The 17599-nt window shown below is 38.6% G+C and overlaps 1 protein-coding gene across 1 annotated transcript in view; it reads left to right on the plus strand.

The window, feature by feature from the left end:
• The window catches only part of MFSD6 (major facilitator superfamily domain containing 6), an 86653-nt gene that overhangs the window by 9644 nt on the left and 59410 nt on the right, over positions 1-17599 (plus strand). The gene's annotated exons all lie outside the window — the stretch shown is intronic.

Raw genomic sequence — 17599 nt, forward strand, 5'->3', positions numbered from 1 at the left:
TTTTATTTTAAATGAATAGTTATTTCTTTCCTGGAGATAATGAATTATCATTCCAGTCCATAATACAATAGTGCGTTCTCCAGTGAACCAGTGCCTCACAGCCCCCCATCAGGCTGTAGACATGAAAACAGACATGAGCATAAATTCATGAGCATAGATGGATAAAATGCTGGCCCAGTTCAAGGGTGGTGCCAAATAATTCTGGGAAAAGTGTTTTTGGCATAGTTGCAAAGTAAGACCCAGAGTTTTAATGAAATAGCTGGAATAAAACTACAACTACCACCAACACCAAATGTTCATATGTTGCTTTTACATTAACAGAATTGCTTTCTCATACTTTATTTCATTTAAGCTCTAGAACCCTTCTGGGAGTTAATTGACTTAAGTTTGTATGGAAAAGGAGGCTTAAAGAGGCACTAATTTATCAAAGCCGGGGGACAAAACTGGGACTTCTTTTGACTCTACTTCCTAAAATTAATTTTTGATCATGTTAAACTTTAATAAACATTTATATATATATATTGTCATCAGGTGCTTGTCAAAAATAAACAGTATTGAGGGCTTACAGGGGTAAAGGGCAATACGTTATGTACTAGATTCCTCCCTTGAGGGTTATACAGTCTTGTTGGGCAGATGAGATATCTGTAAAAAGATAGCAATAAAATTACCTATAAATCCTACAGTAGATGTGAGAACAATCTCTAGAAGTAGAGGAAGGAGTCAGGAAAATGTTTCCAGTGTATTATATTTCCAGATGTTATGAAAGGTCCATTAGATATAGTGAATTCATAAAGTACTGTTTGTTCTGAAATGATGCCATCACAGGACTTCAGTACTGGATCATAAACGATAAGATCAGTACACCAAAATGAAAGTTCAGATGTTGGGAAATCCTTAGCAAGGTTGCAGTAGCAAAACCCTGCCATCTATTCATCCTTTAAGATTGGCTTGAGGCTCCACCCCAGAGACCCTCTGTGTACCTCACCTGTGCTTGCTCCTGTTTGAACATTTAGCACGGGGTGTTGTAATTGTGTGTGCCCCCGTCTTCTTCTCGCCTCTGGGTGTCATGACAGGGACTCTGTGGCCTCCAGCATGTGTCCTACCTACTAGAGGGTGCTCGATCTATAGCTGTAGGGTTTTTTTGGTTGTTCAAATGCATGTCTTTTTTTCAGTATAATTCCATTGTATTTTGTGTTCTGTCGTCCCTCAGCCTGGTATTCAAGGCCCTGTGCTGTCTGTTGCTGTCTGGGTGGCCTCATATGCCCTTTAGTCCTGGAATAAATCTTTTATGGATCCTCTGCTGCCTTTTCTTTCCTCTACCCTGGAATAGTTTTCCCACTCATCTTTGCCTAAGTGAATCCTGCCCATCTTTCAGGGTTCAGTTTAAGCCCTCATTTTCCTGACAACCCCTGTCTGAAGTATGGACACCCTACTTGGAACTCCGGAAGCATGCCTAATGTCCCTAATATCTTTTAGTTAATAAATTATATAGGACTATGTGGCTTTTCTTCCATTATTCTGACTTTTCATTTAACCCTTTAGTGGTGGGTGTGTGGGGGTGTGTTTGTGTGTGTGAGAGAGAGAGAGAGAGAGAGGTATTTTAGGTTTATCTTGTCAATGACAAACCAAGTCTTTGAGGCCTAAGACCTAATTTTTGGCATCCCTGTCTCATAGTTATACAGTGCACTGAGAGTCAGACCTGCTAAGAGCAGCACTGTTACTCATTCCCTATGTGACTTTGGGCTGGTTATTTGCCTTCTCTCTGCCATAGGTTCCTCATCTGTAAAACTGGGAAAGTAATCATTTCCACCCCAGAGAACTGTTATGAGGATGAAATGAGGTAATGCATGCCAGGGTCATCGCAAGTGTTACTTAAGTGTTGTTGTAGTTGGTAATAGTATGATAGTATAGCCCACTGAATCCCTGTTAAAGTGCAAATATGTTGTTAAGATGGGGCAACCAAGGTTGTGGATCAGCTTTCCTGTGATCTAGCACTCAGGTTTTACTAGGACCCTGAGAAGGTCCACCAGAATGACAAGAGTGGTTGGGCGCAGTGGCCCACAGCTGTAATTCCAGCACTTTGGGAGGCTGAGGCAAATGGATCACTTGAGCCCAGGAGTTCAAGACCAGCCTGGGCAATATAGTGAGACCCTGTCTCCACAAACAACTAAAAAGAATAGCCGAGTGTGGTGGTGTATGCCAATAGTCCCAGCTACTTGGGAGGCTAAAGTGGGAGGATCACTTGAGTCCAGGAGGTTGAGGCTGCGGTGAGCTGTGATTGTGCCACTGCACTCCAGCCTGGGGGACAGAAGGGGACCCTGTCTAAAAACAAAAAGGAAAAAAAAAGAATGACAAGGGTGCCAGGCTTTAGTTGCTGGGAGGAGTTTCAATCCCAATGGAATGCTGCTAGTAGCAGCTCTGGGGAGCTCGTGGGCAGTGCTGAGTGCCTGGAGGGCTGAAGCTGGAAACTGGGCTGACAGGACTCAGACTAGTTTTGTTTCTTTCATCATTTGGCTTTGTCATAAAGGAACCATGTCAAAATACTCTGAAAGGAAAAGGAAGATTCCAAAATAGTCATTCATCTTTGCACAGACCAGTGCCCTTGTAGCCTATGTGACTGTTATAAAACTAACCTTATATATATTTTTCATGACATTGGCTAAATGTCTAGCAGATGCTAAAGCAATCCCGATGGAAAAATAAAGATCTATGGGAATTGACGTTGTACACTGTATCTCTGGAAGAAGCTCTATCCCAAAAGAAGCTGGGGGTTGAACTGAATGTTCAAGTGTGGTGTGTGAATATCTAGATTCTAACGCTCTTTTGCAGTGGTTTCCCTATGTCTATACTGGTCATAATTGCAGCAGTAGTTAAGAGTCCAGCTCTGGGACTCACGTTTCCCAAAGGCATTGAGAATGTTGGCCAACAACAGTTGACAAGACAGAGCTAGCTGCAAGGGTTTGAGAAGTCAATTTCCCTGCTTTGCAGCTTCAGTCCTCGTCACTAGGCAACACTGAGTTATGATGGCCACGGCACAAGGAAGAGTGTCCCTTTTGTGGTATCCAGGGATTGTTTGCTCTCCATCACTGATAATTATATCACTGCTATGTTATAGCACACATTCTCATCTTGTTTGTAAACCTAACATTTGGCAATTATTCCAAATAATGTATTTGATCTCAGGGTTTCTTTCTTCAAAAGTTGAATCCGTTTTCATACTCTCATATATTTGTGGATAACTCGATATATGAGCAGTTTTGATTTAAATACATAATGAAGAAAGCTATCAGTTTTAAAAAGAATGATTTCATTGCCTCTCATCAATAATTCAGAAGTACCTGCTGTTTGAATGACTCAGTGTAGGTACTGGTACGATAGCTTTCCAGGTTTTAGAAGTCTGTGTTATATTTTCACAATAGTGGTATTGATTACTATCATTAGACTGTTCTAAGTGAGAAGACTTCTGCTTTCCTAAAAAGTAAACAAAGCCTTCCTTATCCGATTAGGATTAACTGCAAACCTGCAATAGAGAATATTTCCCAGAGAAGATCATAAGTTAATTGTGTATATAATTAGAGATGTCTTCTTAACTCTGTGTTTTCAAGTTTTTTTTTTTTTTAATGTTAAGACTCAGACATTAAAAACAAAATATTAACTGAATTGATTCATGTTCATTGCTCACTGTCTTAGTTTGCTCAGGCTGCTATAACAAAATACCATATATAGACAGGGTTGCTTGAACCACAGTTTATTTCTCACAGTTCTGGAGACTGAGAAGTCCAACATCAAGGTGCGAGTAGGCCCTGTTCCTGTTGAGGGCCCTCTTCCTGGCTACCAGATAGCTGCCTTCTTGCTATGTGGGTAGAGAGAGAGTTGCCTCCTCTTATAAGGGCATTAATCCCATCAGAAAGGTCCTATCTCATGACCTCTTCTCAACCTAATTACCTCCAAATGGGGCTACCTCCAAATTCCATCATACTGGGGTTTAGGGCTTCAACTTATTAATTTTGGAGGGGCTGCAGACATTCAGTCCATATCAACCTCTCAATAAACAAAATCTCCTTTCACTTTATAAACAGATTGTCTCATCCAGCATATAAATATTTTTACTACTCATTGTATTTGTTCTGTCATTCCTTATGACAAATTAAATATAATCCACTTCAACCAAAGATGCTCTACATTGGGATATACTTGTTTTTGGTTTCTTTTTGTCCCTGATCCTGTGGTTACACTTTATTTATTATGCTTTATTTCATAACTGTGTTTATAATGTGATTTCTCCATGATTTGGTTCCTTTTCACCAAAATCTAAGTATGACCTGAACATATTGAGTAAAAAAAAATGATGTCCTGGATTTAAACAGTTTTTGTTTGTCTTTTGAGATTTGAAATTCATATAAAAGTTACTGAGTATGACATTTATATATGAGATACTGAATGGCATTACAGAAACATTTCCATAACGACTTTGAATTTGTTGATACTGTGAGAACTACTTAACATCTGGACTTATGTAACCAGAGAAGCCTTGTGTAACCTTATGATACTAAAAAATCATTTGCATAAGGTGGAGAGGAAAGAATATTTTGGGAGAAAGTCACTCATCAAGGTTTACATCAATATTTTAATGTAAGATATTTCCATTTTTGAATCAGCACATGGGCATCAGTTCTTCATCATCACTTGGACAATTCAGGAAATTATGCCTGTTAAAGAGGACTTTGTGTCCTTCTCTGATCTACCTGGTGAAGATTCAGCAGATGATTTATGTAGAATAATTAATTAAAGTCCACTCTAAGGCCCCTAATTAGAATTGATACAGTCAGACATTCTGTACAACTCTGAAAAATATTTAGTTAGTGATAGAAGGGTGTTAGTAGTTGGCTTTAATGTCATTTGTAAAGACAAAACTCAAATGACTGCATATTTCTTTCTTAGTTTTCATTTTTAAAATGAGAGTTATAGATGTATGAAGTTAAAAAAATGAACATGTTTACAAGGTTTATTACAAACCAAAACAAAAAACAGACTTCTGTGCTCTTTTTATTTCTCCTCCCAGAGGCAACTACTTTTTCTGCAATTATTTTGATATTCACCTGTCTATTTATTTGAGACATGTCTCGCCCCAGGCTGAGTGCAGTGGTATGATCATAGCTCACTGTGTCCTGGGCACCTCAGCCTCCCAGGTAGCTAGGACTGCAAGCATGCACCACCATACCCAACTAACTTAAAAAAAAAAATTTTTTTAGAGATGGGATCTCGCTATGTTGCCCAGACTGGTTTTGAATTCCTGACCTCAATTGATCCTCTTGCCTTGGCCTCCCAAAGTAGTAGGATTATTACCTTATGTCTTTAAATAAAATTCTTGTATCTGTATTTCTTGACTTTAATTTTATTTAAAGACACTAGATAATGTCTAGTGTCTTCCCACTATGCAAGAAACCGAGTTAACTCTCTCTTCTGCTCCTGACTCTCTAATGAGAAAGTCCAGCTTTCTCATTACTTTGACTTTCCAACGTAGCTATAAGGCAATTTTGGTTAGTTCAGTATTCATGTTTGCATTTGTATGATTGTGTAATCATAACAGAGACATGCAGTAAACTGCATTTTTTTTCTTTTTCTGTGCAACTCTGTTTTCTTGTAGTGTTCTATTTAACTTTCTCTGTATTTATCAGTTATTCATCCCTGAATGTTTCACCAGCCATCTAAATTTCCTCTTAGGACTTTCAGGTGTATTGGTATTCTACCAGTGTCATTTTCCTGACGGTCTCTCCTGAAACCTTCAGTCCTGTTCCCACTAGACTGGTTGCCCTTGTGTCTGGTACAAAGCTGTCATCCTGGGATCTCCAGTTCTGTCATCCCTGTATTCCCATTGCTTCTCTCCCATGTTAGATCTCTTATTTCGTATATCCCATGTCTGTCTTTTGCTTGATTTATCCTTTTGTTCTGGTGGAACACAACCTGAGAAAGGGTATATAAGAGATAAATTTTGTGAGAAATTGAATGCGTAAAATGTCTTTATTTCACCCATAAACTCAAGTAATAATTTGGCTACATATAGATTGTGATGTTGTTGAGATATCTGAAGCCATTCTCATTCCTGAGCCTTATTATTTGAAATATTTTATTCTTTGAAAGTTTGTAAGGTAATTCGTTTATCCTGGTATTCTGAAATGTTGATGATGTGCTTTGTCTTGTGTCTACTTTTATCCATTGTGTTAGGTACTAGGTGGGTCATTTCACTTAGACAACTCTTATCTTTCAGTTTTGAGGCATTTTCTTGAAATTTTAAAGTTTTCTTCCCTTAATTTTTTTCTGTTTTTCCTTCTTGGAGTTATTATTTTCTAGATGTTCGACTTCCTGGGAGATGCTGTATCTGTCTAATTTTTTTCTCCTATTTTCATCTTTTTTTTCTTCATATTAAGTTCTTTTGTTGTAGAATACTATAGTTCATTGAGTTTTTACAAAGTGAACACGTCATGAAATAAAGCCCTAGATAAAATATGTTATCAGCACCCCAAAATTCCTTCTAGTCACTGTATCCCTTACGGGTAACCTCTATCCTAACTTCTTTTAATTAAACTTTATTTTGAGATCATTGTGGATTCACATATAGTCGTTAGAAATTAACAGAGCCATGTCCTATGTATCCTGTACCCCCTGACTTTTCCCCAGTGATAACATCTTGCAAAACTATAGCACAATAGCACAATTGACATTGAGGCAGTCAAGATACAGAATATTTCTCTCTGTCGCCACCAAGGTCCCTCATGTTGCCCTTGTATAGCGACCTCTACTTCCCTGCTGTCCCCACTCTCTAGTGAATTCCTGGCAATCACCTGTCTGTCTCTATTTCAATGATTTTGTCATTTCAAGAATGTTATATGAATAGAATCATACAGTATGTAATGTTTTGAGATAGGATTTTTTCATTCTTTATAATTATCTGGAAATTTATCCAGATTATTGCATGTATCAGTCATTTGCTCCTTTTTATTGCTGCGTAATATCCCATAGTCAAGCTGTAGTACAATTTGTTTAGTCCTTCCGTCATTTGAAGGGCTTTTGGGTTGTCTCCACTTTTTGGCTATTATGAAGAAAGCTGCTGTAAACATTTATGCACGGGATTCTGTGTGAAAATAAGTTTTCATTTATCTGGAATAAATTCCCAGAAGTATAATTACTGGGTTGTATTGTAATCATGTATTTAGTTTTATAAGAAACTGCTAAACTGCTTTCTAGAGGGGTGTACGAGTTTACATCCCCACCCACAGTGTATGAGTAATTTGGTAGTTGTGCCTCCTTATCGGAATTCAGTGTTATTCCTATTTTTATTTTAACAGTTCTTATAGACGTGTGGTGATATAGCATCATGGTTTTAATTTACATTTCCCTAATCATTAATGATGTTGAACATCTTTTCATTTGTATCTATGCATCTATATATCCTGTCTATCCTCTTCAGTGAAATGTCTCTTTATGTCTTTTGTCCATTTTCTAATTGGATTGTTTGTTGAGTTTGGAGAATTCTTTATATATTCTAGAAACTAATCCTTCACTGGATTTGTGGTTTCCAAGTATTTTCTCACAGTCTGTAGCTTGTGTTTTCATCCTCTTTGCAGGGGCTTTTGTAGAGCAAAAGTTTTAAATTTTAATGAAGTCTAACATTAGTTTTTCCTTTTATGGATCATGTTACTGGTGTTAAGTCTAGAAACTCTGCCTAGCACTAGAGGCTAAAGATTTTCTTATTCATTTTTTTTTCTAAATGTTTTATAGTTTCAAATTGTATAGTTAAGTTAATGATCCATTTTGAGTTAATATTTGTATAAGGTGTAAGACTTAGGTTGAGGTTCATTATTTATTTATTTTTTTTCAGACGGAGTTTCACTCTTATTGCGCAGGCTGGAGTGCAGTGGCTCTATCTCGGCTCACTGCAACCTCTGCCTCCCAGGTTCAAGTGATTCTCCTGCCTCAGCCTCCTAAGTAGCTGGGATTACAGGCGCCTGCTACCATGCCCAACTAATTTTGTATTTTTAGTAGAGACGGGGTTTCTCCATGTTGGTCAGGCTGGTCTTGAACTCCTGACCTCAGGTGATCCGCCTGCCTTGGCCACCGAAGTGCTAGGATTACAGGCGTGAGCCACCATGCCTGGCCGAGGTTCAGTTTTTTGCCCATGGATGTCTAATACCTCAGCACCATTTGTTGAAAGGTTACCTTTCCACCATTGAATTGTTTTTGCATCTTTGTTTAAAAATAGTTGGCATATTTGTGTGGATTTGTTCTGGGTTCTCTATTCTGTTACACTGATCTGTGTGTCTGTCCTTCTGCTAATACCACACGGTCTTAATTAATGCATAGCTATATAATCGTTTTCAAAACTGCTTTAGCTATTCATTTATTTCCTTTTCTGTATAAATTTTAAAATCTTGTCTATATCTACAAAAATATGTTGCTGAGATTTTGATAGGAGTTGTGTTAAACCTGTATATCAATTTGAGGAGAACTGAAATTCATAAATATGGATCCATTTATTTAGCTCTTTGATTTCTTTCATCAGCATTTTATGGTTTTCAGCATAAGGCCTTTTACACATTTTTAAAATTTATACCCAAGTGTTTCTTTTTTAAGCAGTTGTAAATGGTGTTATAATTTTGGTGTCCTTGTGTTCATTGCTAGCATATAGAAATACAATTAATTATTGTATGTTTATCTTGTATCCTGTGAACTTGCTGAACTCACTTATTAGTTCTAGAAGTTTATTTATAGGTTTCTTGGGATTTTCTACCTAGTCATGTTAACTGCAAATAGGGACAGTTTCTTCGTTTTTGATCTGTACGTCTTTTGTTTTCTTTTATTTCCTATTGCACTGGTGAGAACTTCCAGCATTGTATTGCATAAGAATGATGAGAACAGACAGTCTTGCCTCGTTCCCTATCTTAGAGAAAAAGCATTCAGTCTTTCACCATGGAGTGCAGTGTTACCCATGGGTTTCCGTAGGTGATCTTTATCAAACTGAGAACATTCCCCTCTGTTCCTATTTTTCTGAGATTTTTATCTCAGAACCTATTTTCTGAGACTTTTTCTGTGGTATTTGGCTGCAGTTGAAGTTATTATCTAAATGAATATTTAATTTTATCAAATGTTTTTCTGTATTGATTGGTAAGCTCAAGTAATTTTTCTTCTTTAGCTTATTAACATGGTAGATTGAATTGACTGACTTTCAAATATTGCATCAGCCTTGTATTTCTGGAATCAACCACACTTGGTCATGGTGTATAATTCTTTTTATATGTTGCTAAATTCTCTTTTCTAATTATTTTCTTAAGGGTTCTTGTATTTAGATTTACCAGGGATATTAGTAGTTTTCTGTTTTTTTGGACAGTCTTTTTTCTGGACATAGTATTTTGCATTAACAATTCTTTTCTTTTAGCACTTAAAAAAAATTGTGCCACTTCCGGTATCTGTGGTTTCTCAGAAATCTGCTATCATTTCAATTGTTTTTCTCCCATCAGTATGTTGTGTCTCTCTGCTTTCAAAATTTTTTTCCTTGCCTTTAGTTTTCAGAAGTTTGACTATGATATGTTTTGGTGTGGGTATTTTGTTTTAGGTTTATCCTGTTGGGATTGCTCAGTTTCTGGAATCTGTAGGTTTATGTCTTTTGCCAGTTTGAGAAGTTTTCAGCCTTTACTTCTTTGACAACTTTTTCACCCCCTTTTTTTCTCCTCACCTTTCAGAACTATGATGACATGAACATTAGATCTTTAGTTACAGTCTCATAGGTCCTAAAGCCTCTTTCAGTTTATTTTCTCTCTGTTCAGATTGTGTAATGCTTATTGTTCTGTATCCCAATTCACTCATTAATCCCTCTGTCCCCTCCATTCTGCTATTAAGTGCATCCATTAAGATTTATTTGGTTATTGTATTTTCCAGTTCTAAGTTTTCCATTTTTTTCTTACATTTCTTTGCTGAGACTTTCTATTTTTTGATTTTGTTTCAAGCATGTTTATAATTGCATATTTAAGCATTTTTAGGATGGCTTTTAAAAAATATTTCAAATTCAGGAGGCACAATGCATGTTTGTTACATGGGTATATTGTGTAGTGGTGGGGATTGGGCTTCTAGTGTACCCATCACCCAAATATTGAACATTGTACACAACAGGCATTTTTTCAGCCCTCATCCCCTTTCCATTCTCCCCATTTTTGGAGTCCCCAGTGTCTATTATTTCCAAATGATGGTTGTTTTTAAAATGGATGTTGTTCCTGTCATCTCAGTGTTGGCATCCATTGATTGTCTTTCTCCATTCAATTTGAGATCTTCCTGGTTCTTGGTGTGCTGTATGATTTTTGATTGAAAGCAAGACATTTTGGGTATATTTTATGAGACTGTGGATCTTATTTAGACCTTCTGCTTTAGCTGACTTTTTCTGAAACTGCTCTGGCAAGAGAGGGGAGGATGCTGCCTTATTACTGCCAGCTGGAGGTAGAAGTCCAAGTTCCTCACTCAGCCTCTCTGGATACCTGAAGGTGAAAGACTTTTTGTTACTGTGAAGTGGAGATGGCCATTTCAGCTCTCCAGTAGGCCTCCTCACATGGCCTTCAGTGACACCCATTGAGAGTGAGGGGTGGACCTCCTTATTGCTGGCCAGTAGTAAAAGTCCCAATTCTCTAACTCCTGACATTACCCCAGTGGGGAAAGGTAAGGGTGCCTTGTTATCAACAGGTGAGTTGGCAGTCTAGGCTCCCCATGTAATCTCCACTGATACTGTGGCCTCATTACTGCCTAGCAGGGATGAAAGTCCTTGCTCCTTTATCTTCTCTGATCCCACCTCAGTTGAGGGATTGGGGGTTTCCCATTATAGCCTGGTGAGGGCAGAATTCTAGGCTCCCCGCTCAGCCTTTGATGGTGTGGGCAGGAGTGGGAATAGGGTTATGGTCATTTTTTCTGTGGTATTTGGCTGCAGTAGAAGTTATTATCTAAAGTTTTCTGACTTTCTAGACTGCCCCTTTCCTGGTTCATTAGATAGAGAGAGCAGACACTTGTTGGGGCTTTTTGTTTGCACCCATCTGCACCCATCAGTATTTCTTGGTTCTTCAGCTCCACTCATACCTGTGTTTTTCCTTGGGTACCAAGGTCCGTAGCTGGTCTGCCTTTTTTTGTCTGTCTTTCAGAGTCTTCTATGTTTACTTTAAATATTATTGTCTATAGGTTTTAGTTGTACTTAGCAGAAGCAATAGAGAAAATTGTGTCTACTCCATCTTCTTGGAAGAGAAGTCTACGACTTTTTTTTTTTTTTTTTTTTTGAGACAGAGTTTCACTCTTGTCACCCATGCTGGAGTGCAATGGTACAATCTTGGCTCACTGCAACCTCCACCTCCGCCTCCTGGGTTCAAGCGATTCTCCTGTCTCAGCCTCCTGAGTAGCTGGGATTACAGGTGCTCGCTACCACGCCCAGCTAATTTTTGTATTTTTAGTAGGGATGGGGTTTCACCATGTTGATCAGACTGGTCTCGAACTCCTGACCTCAGGTGATCCACCCACCTCAGCCTTCCAAAGTACTGGGATTACAGGTGTGAGCCACTGTGCCCTGCCATGTCTACCACTTTTAATACCATAACTTAGTTTTGCCTGCTTATTGTTTTTCCATAAGCAGAATCATGTGCTCAGTGATCTTTTGTTGTACAGTATCTTTGGATGGAAAATCTACAATTTATGTATCTGCTTATGTAACTGCTCCCAGTTTTGAGCCATTAAAATTATTCTGCAGTGAATATGTTTATAGATGTCTTTCAGTGAACATACATGTCTTTTGGTTATCATAGGGTGTTACACTCAAGATTAGTAGCTATTTCCAGTTTTTAAAGTAGTGTATCAATTTACAGTCCCACCAGCAATCTGTGAGAGTTCTAATGCTCCACATCCTCATCAACTTTTGATATTACAGGTTGAGCATCCTTTATTTAAAATGCTTGGGACCAGGAGTATTTTGGATTTAGGATTTTTTCTAATTTTAGAATATTTGTTTTATACTTACGTTCAGCCTTCTAAATCCAAAAATCCAAAATGCTACAATATGCATTTCCTTTGAGTGTCATGTTGGCACTCAGACATTTAGAGATGCTTATTTATTTATTTATTTGTTTATTTATTGGGACAGAGTTATGCTCTTTCGCCCATGCTGGAGGGCAGTGGCACTATCTCAGTTCACTGCAACCTCTGCTTCCTGGGTTCAAGTGATTCTCCTGCCTCAGCCCCCCGAGTAGCTGGGATTACAGGCATCTGCCACCATGCCCAGCTATTTTTTTTGTATTTTTAATAGAGATGGGGTTTTGCCACGTTGGCCAGGCTGGTCTCGAACTCCTGGCCTCAAGTGATCTGCCTCCCTCGGCCTCTCAAAGTGCTGGGATTTCAGGTGTGAGCCACCATGCCCAGGCTCAATCTTTTTTATTTTAGCCATTTTTAGAGTATATTACATTATTGTATTCTGGTTTTAATGCTTTCACTGGTGATTTATCAAGTTGAACATCTTTTTACATATTTATTGGCCATTTGTATAGGCTCCTTTTGTGAGGTGCCTGTTCAAGCTTTTCCCTTATTTTTCCTATTGGGTTGCCTGATATTTTCCTACTGATTTTTTTTCTATTGATTTTAAATAATAAATTTTTGTGTATCTGGATACATTATTTTGTTATATATATATATCACCAAAATATCTTCTCCCACTCTTTGACTTGCCATTTCAATCTTTAATGGTGCTTATGAACAGAAATTCTTTTTTTTTTTCTTTTTGTTTTTTTGAGATGGAGTGTCGCTCTGTTGCCCAGGCTGGCCCAGGCTGGACAACAGAGTACAGTGGCGCAATCTCAGCTCACTGCAACCTCCACCTCTGGGGTTCAAGTGATTCTCCTGCCTCAGCCTCCCAAGAAGCTGGGATTACAGGCACCCGGCACCTTGCCCGGCTAATTTTTGTATTTTTTAGTAAAGATGGGGTTTCATCACATTGGCCAGGCAGGTTCTGAACTCCTGATCTCAGGTGATCCTCCTAAAGTGCTGAGATTACAGGCATGAGCTACTGTGCCCAGCTGGAAATTCTTAATTTTAATGTAGTTCAATTTTTTTTCTTCCTTAATGTTTAGTATACTCTGTGTCTTATTTAGTAAATATTTTCCTATCTATAAGTCTTTAAGATATTTTTCTATGTTTTCTTCTAAAAGCTATGTTATTTAATCTTTTACTTTTAAATCTATAATCTATCTGGAATTGATTTTTGCATATGATGTGAGATACATATATCTGTTTGTTGTTGCTCTTGTTCTTCATTTTCCTAAGAAATTGCCTCAAATTTGTCTTTCATATCATCTCTTAATTTTGCATTTATGCTATAATACTTTAAATTCCAGAGCTTTTTATTCAAGCATTCCTTTTATCTGCCCATACTACTTCTTCTTTAAAAATATATATTATTCTGGTATTGTTTCATAGTTGCATGATTTTCTCTTATTTCTGAAGATACTAAGAATATATTGAAAAGTATTTTCCTTTTTACTTGGCTTCTGATTTCTCTGGACTGATAGTGTTTCTTGTTTTGGTTCTGTTCTTCATGTAACAGACTTTCCTCAAATGTCTTATAATCCTTGGTAATTACTCATATTTAGTGGAAGGTCTTGATAACTCTGAGCTCCTGTGTAGGGTCATTGGGTTGTGTTGTTTAGTTGGAGAGGCTTCAGTGTAAGCATCTAGAGGTCATTCCTCTTAGGCTAACTAGATTCTCTAGAGAAGAGCCTTCAACTTTCCTGCCTAGAGGATGGAAGTTTTGCCAGCCTCTGGGAACCTCCTGAGGAAAGTAGGATGGGGAAAGGGGCCAAGGCTCAGAATCCAGGATGTGTATGTTCACTTGATGCCCTGCTTTCAGCATGGCACCGCTTACAACTCTGCTTGGTGCTGTATGGCCAGAAAACCTCTGTGTTTCTTGTTTGTTTGTATTTGTTTTTTGAGACAGAGTCTCGCTCTGTTACCCAGGCTGGAGAATGCAGTCGCACGATCCTCGGCTCACTGCAACCTCCGGCTCCTGGGTTCAAGTGATTCTCTTGCGTCAGCCTCTCAAGTAGCTGGAATTACAGACGCCTGCCACCAGGCCTGGCTAATTTTTGTATTTTTAGTAGAGACAGGATTTTGCCAAGTTGGCCAGGCTGGTCTCGAACTCCTGACCTCAAATGATCCACCCACCTCAACCTCCCAAAGTGCTCGAATTACAGGAGTAAGCCACTGCAACTGGCCAAAACCTCTGTGTTTTACTTTCCAGAGGAAAATAACCTGCATTTGTTTGGGGTTTAGACTTTCAGTCTGCTCTATTTGAGCACCTCCCCAATCCCCGCCACCGCCCCCCCACTCTCTCACTCACTCACTCACTCACTTATTCACACATACACTCTTTCTCTTACTTGCAGATAAATATAGCTAACTTATGAGCCTTTGAGGGATTCTGAGTAGTAAATTTCATTAGTTCTTGGCTTTCCCTATAATCAACCAAGGTTTTAGTCTTCTCAGATCTACCAAGTCTTTTACCAATTGTTTACTTTCTGCTTTCCAGAATTTAATTTTATTGCTATTATGTGCCCTTTAATTTTTCTAGCTTGAATTATGACTTTTACAGTGTGTGTGTATGTTTGTGTGTGTTTATTGTCATTTTAGTGGGTTCAGGGAAGGATTCAAACTACATGTGTTTAATCTGCTCTCTTTACCCAGAAGTATCATATATTTTATACATTTGAAACACAAGAAATGTTTCTTTCAATTTTGAGCTCATGAATTAAATTAATTTAGAAAATAGATTTGAGGGCAAATTATTTGTTCTTTTCAGATGATAAAATAGAATTGGAGCCACTGAGTTGGATAGATGAAGGCACTAATGATGAAGGAAAAATAGGTATAGAACATTAAAGAAGGTCATTTATAGCTAAGCAGCAAAAGATTGGATTTTGCTTTTCCTTCATGTTTTCTAGGAGGAAAAAAATGTTTTCCTTTCACTATTAAGAAAAACCTGATTTGGAAAGTAGATAGAGGTGGTGGCCATATACATTGTGAATATAGTAAATGCCACTGAATTGTTTACTTTAAAAATGGTTAGTTTTGTGTTATGTGAATTTCACTTCAGTTAAGTTTTTTTTTTTTTTTTTTTTTGAGTCGCCCAGGCTGGAGTGCAGTGGCACAATCTCGGCTCACTGCAAGCTCCGCCTCCTGGGTTCACGCCATTGTCCTGCCTCAGCCTCCAGGGTAGCTGGGACTACAGGTGCCCACCACCACGCCTGGCTAATTTTTTGTATTTTCAGTGGAGATGGGGTTTCACCGTGTTAGCCTGGATGGTCTCGATCTCCTGAACTCGTGATCTGCCCCATCTTGGCCTCCCAAAGTGCTGGGATTACAGGCGTGAGCTACTGCGGCCGGCCTTCAGTTAAAAATTTTTTTAACCTAAAAAACCCACATGAACATTTTCAAAGCTTACAGCTACATTGACATCTGGCTTTTGGGTAAAACAGATAAATTGACTCCTTACATAGGTCTCCTTAAGTTGTGTTTCCATTGTCTACCTAGGAGCTTTGTAGAGATTAAAAAATGCTTGCAAGCATAATTGTAGAAGATTTTTCAGAATGTTATTCATTTTGGGAAAAGAAAGAGCAAGATCTATTCCAAGGGGTGGCAAGTGAAATTGATACTTTTCTCTAGTAAAGAAAGTAAAAGGAGGTGGGTGCAGTGGCTTACTCCTGTAATCCCAGCACTTTGGGAGGCTGAGGCAGGAGGATCACTTGAGCTCAGAAGTTGGAGAACAGCCTGGGCAACATGGCAAAAACCCCATCTCTACAGAAAATTAGCTGGGCATGGTGGCATGCGTCTGTAATCCTAGCTACTAAGGAGGCTAAGGTGGGAGGATTGCTTGAGACCAGGAGGTTGAGTCTGCAGTGCCATAATTACACCACTGCACTCTAGCCTGGGTGACAGAGTAAGACCCTGTTTCTCAAAAAAAGAAAAAAGAAAGAAAAGAAGGTGAAAGGAATTAACACATATTTAATGTATATACTTCCTACCATCAGAATATGTTCCAACATAATTCTTGATGCACACAAGATCTTTTGACTCTTTAATCATTCAATCTTTAATAGAAGAAAGGGAAAATCTGATGGGATGGTGGCACAGTTCCTATAAATTTATATAAATATATATTGCTAATCTCTTACATGAAAAACGTTTTTTTTTTTTTTTTTTTTTTTTTTTTGAGACTGAGTCTCGCTCTGTCGCCAGGCTGTAGTGGCCCAATCTCTCCTCACTGCATCCTCTGCCTCCTGGGTTCAAGCGATTCTCCTGCCTCAGCCTCTCAAGTAGTTGGGACTATAGGCGCGCCACCAGGCCCAGCTAATTTTTGTACTTTTTGTAGAAACGGAGTTTCACCATGTTGGCCAGGATGGTCTCAATCTCCTGAACTCATGATCCGCCCCTTCAGCCTCCCAAAGTGCTGGGATTACAGATGTAAGCCACTGTGCCCGGCCAAAGCACTGTTTCTCAAAAAGGTTTACTGGCGTCTTATCTAAAATGTGTTATTTTTTCAGTTTAGTGTGTCTTAGAGTAGGGTTCCCCAACCCCCGGGCTATGGACCGCTAGCACTCCGTGACCTGTTAGGAATTGGGCTGCACAGCAAGAGCGGGCCAGCACTCATTGTCACATGAGCTCTGCCTCCTGTCATATCAGTAGAGGCATTAGATTTGCACAGGAGCGTGAACGCTATTGTCAACTGTGCATGTGAGGGATGTAGTTTGTATGCTCCTTATCAGAACCTAAGAATCACCCTGATGATCTGAGGTGGAGCAGTTCATCCCAAAACCAACCCCCTCTCCCTATCTGAGGAAAAATTGTCTTCCATGAAACCAGTCCCTGGTGCCAAAATGGTTGGGGACTACCATCGTAGACAGCATGTGTCCTGAAGCCATAATATCAGGGTTCAGATCCTGGCACTGCCTCTTAATAGTTAAACCTGCCATGCCTCATTCTTCTCATCTGTAAAATGGACAAGATAATAGGGCTATTATGATCAATATGAATGTATACATTTAAAGATCTTTTAATGTTATCTGGTACAGAGTGCTCAATAAGTATTATCTGCTCTTTTTTCTTGCCATTTTTAAAAATTGCTACCTATAAAGCACATCTGGAGAACTGTACATAATATATGCAATGTGAAGACTACTTCATTACCAGGATGTCTTTGTCATGGCTCCAGTGAGCACTATAGTTGCAACAGTGCCATTGGCTTCCTCTTTCTCATTACATTTGTGGTTGTAGTTAAGTGCAACCTATTTTTCCTTAGAAACAGAATGTTTTTGCTACCTTTATTTTCTAAAGAATCCTAGACTTCGTAATGCAGTGGATTTGTTTGAACAGTAAAATCAAGAAACTATAAACAGTGTTTATTTTCAACTGTCTGTATTTGGTTTAGACATAATCCCTATTATTTGTACATTTTCCCTTGGAATCAGTGAAAAGACTGGGAATGAATCTGAGCTGTAAACCTGCCATTGGAAGATGTAATTAGTCAGTCAGTGGCCAC

This window comes from Theropithecus gelada, chromosome 12 (assembly GCF_003255815.1).
Source record: "Theropithecus gelada isolate Dixy chromosome 12, Tgel_1.0, whole genome shotgun sequence".
Classification (NCBI taxonomy): Eukaryota; Metazoa; Chordata; class Mammalia; order Primates; family Cercopithecidae; genus Theropithecus; species Theropithecus gelada.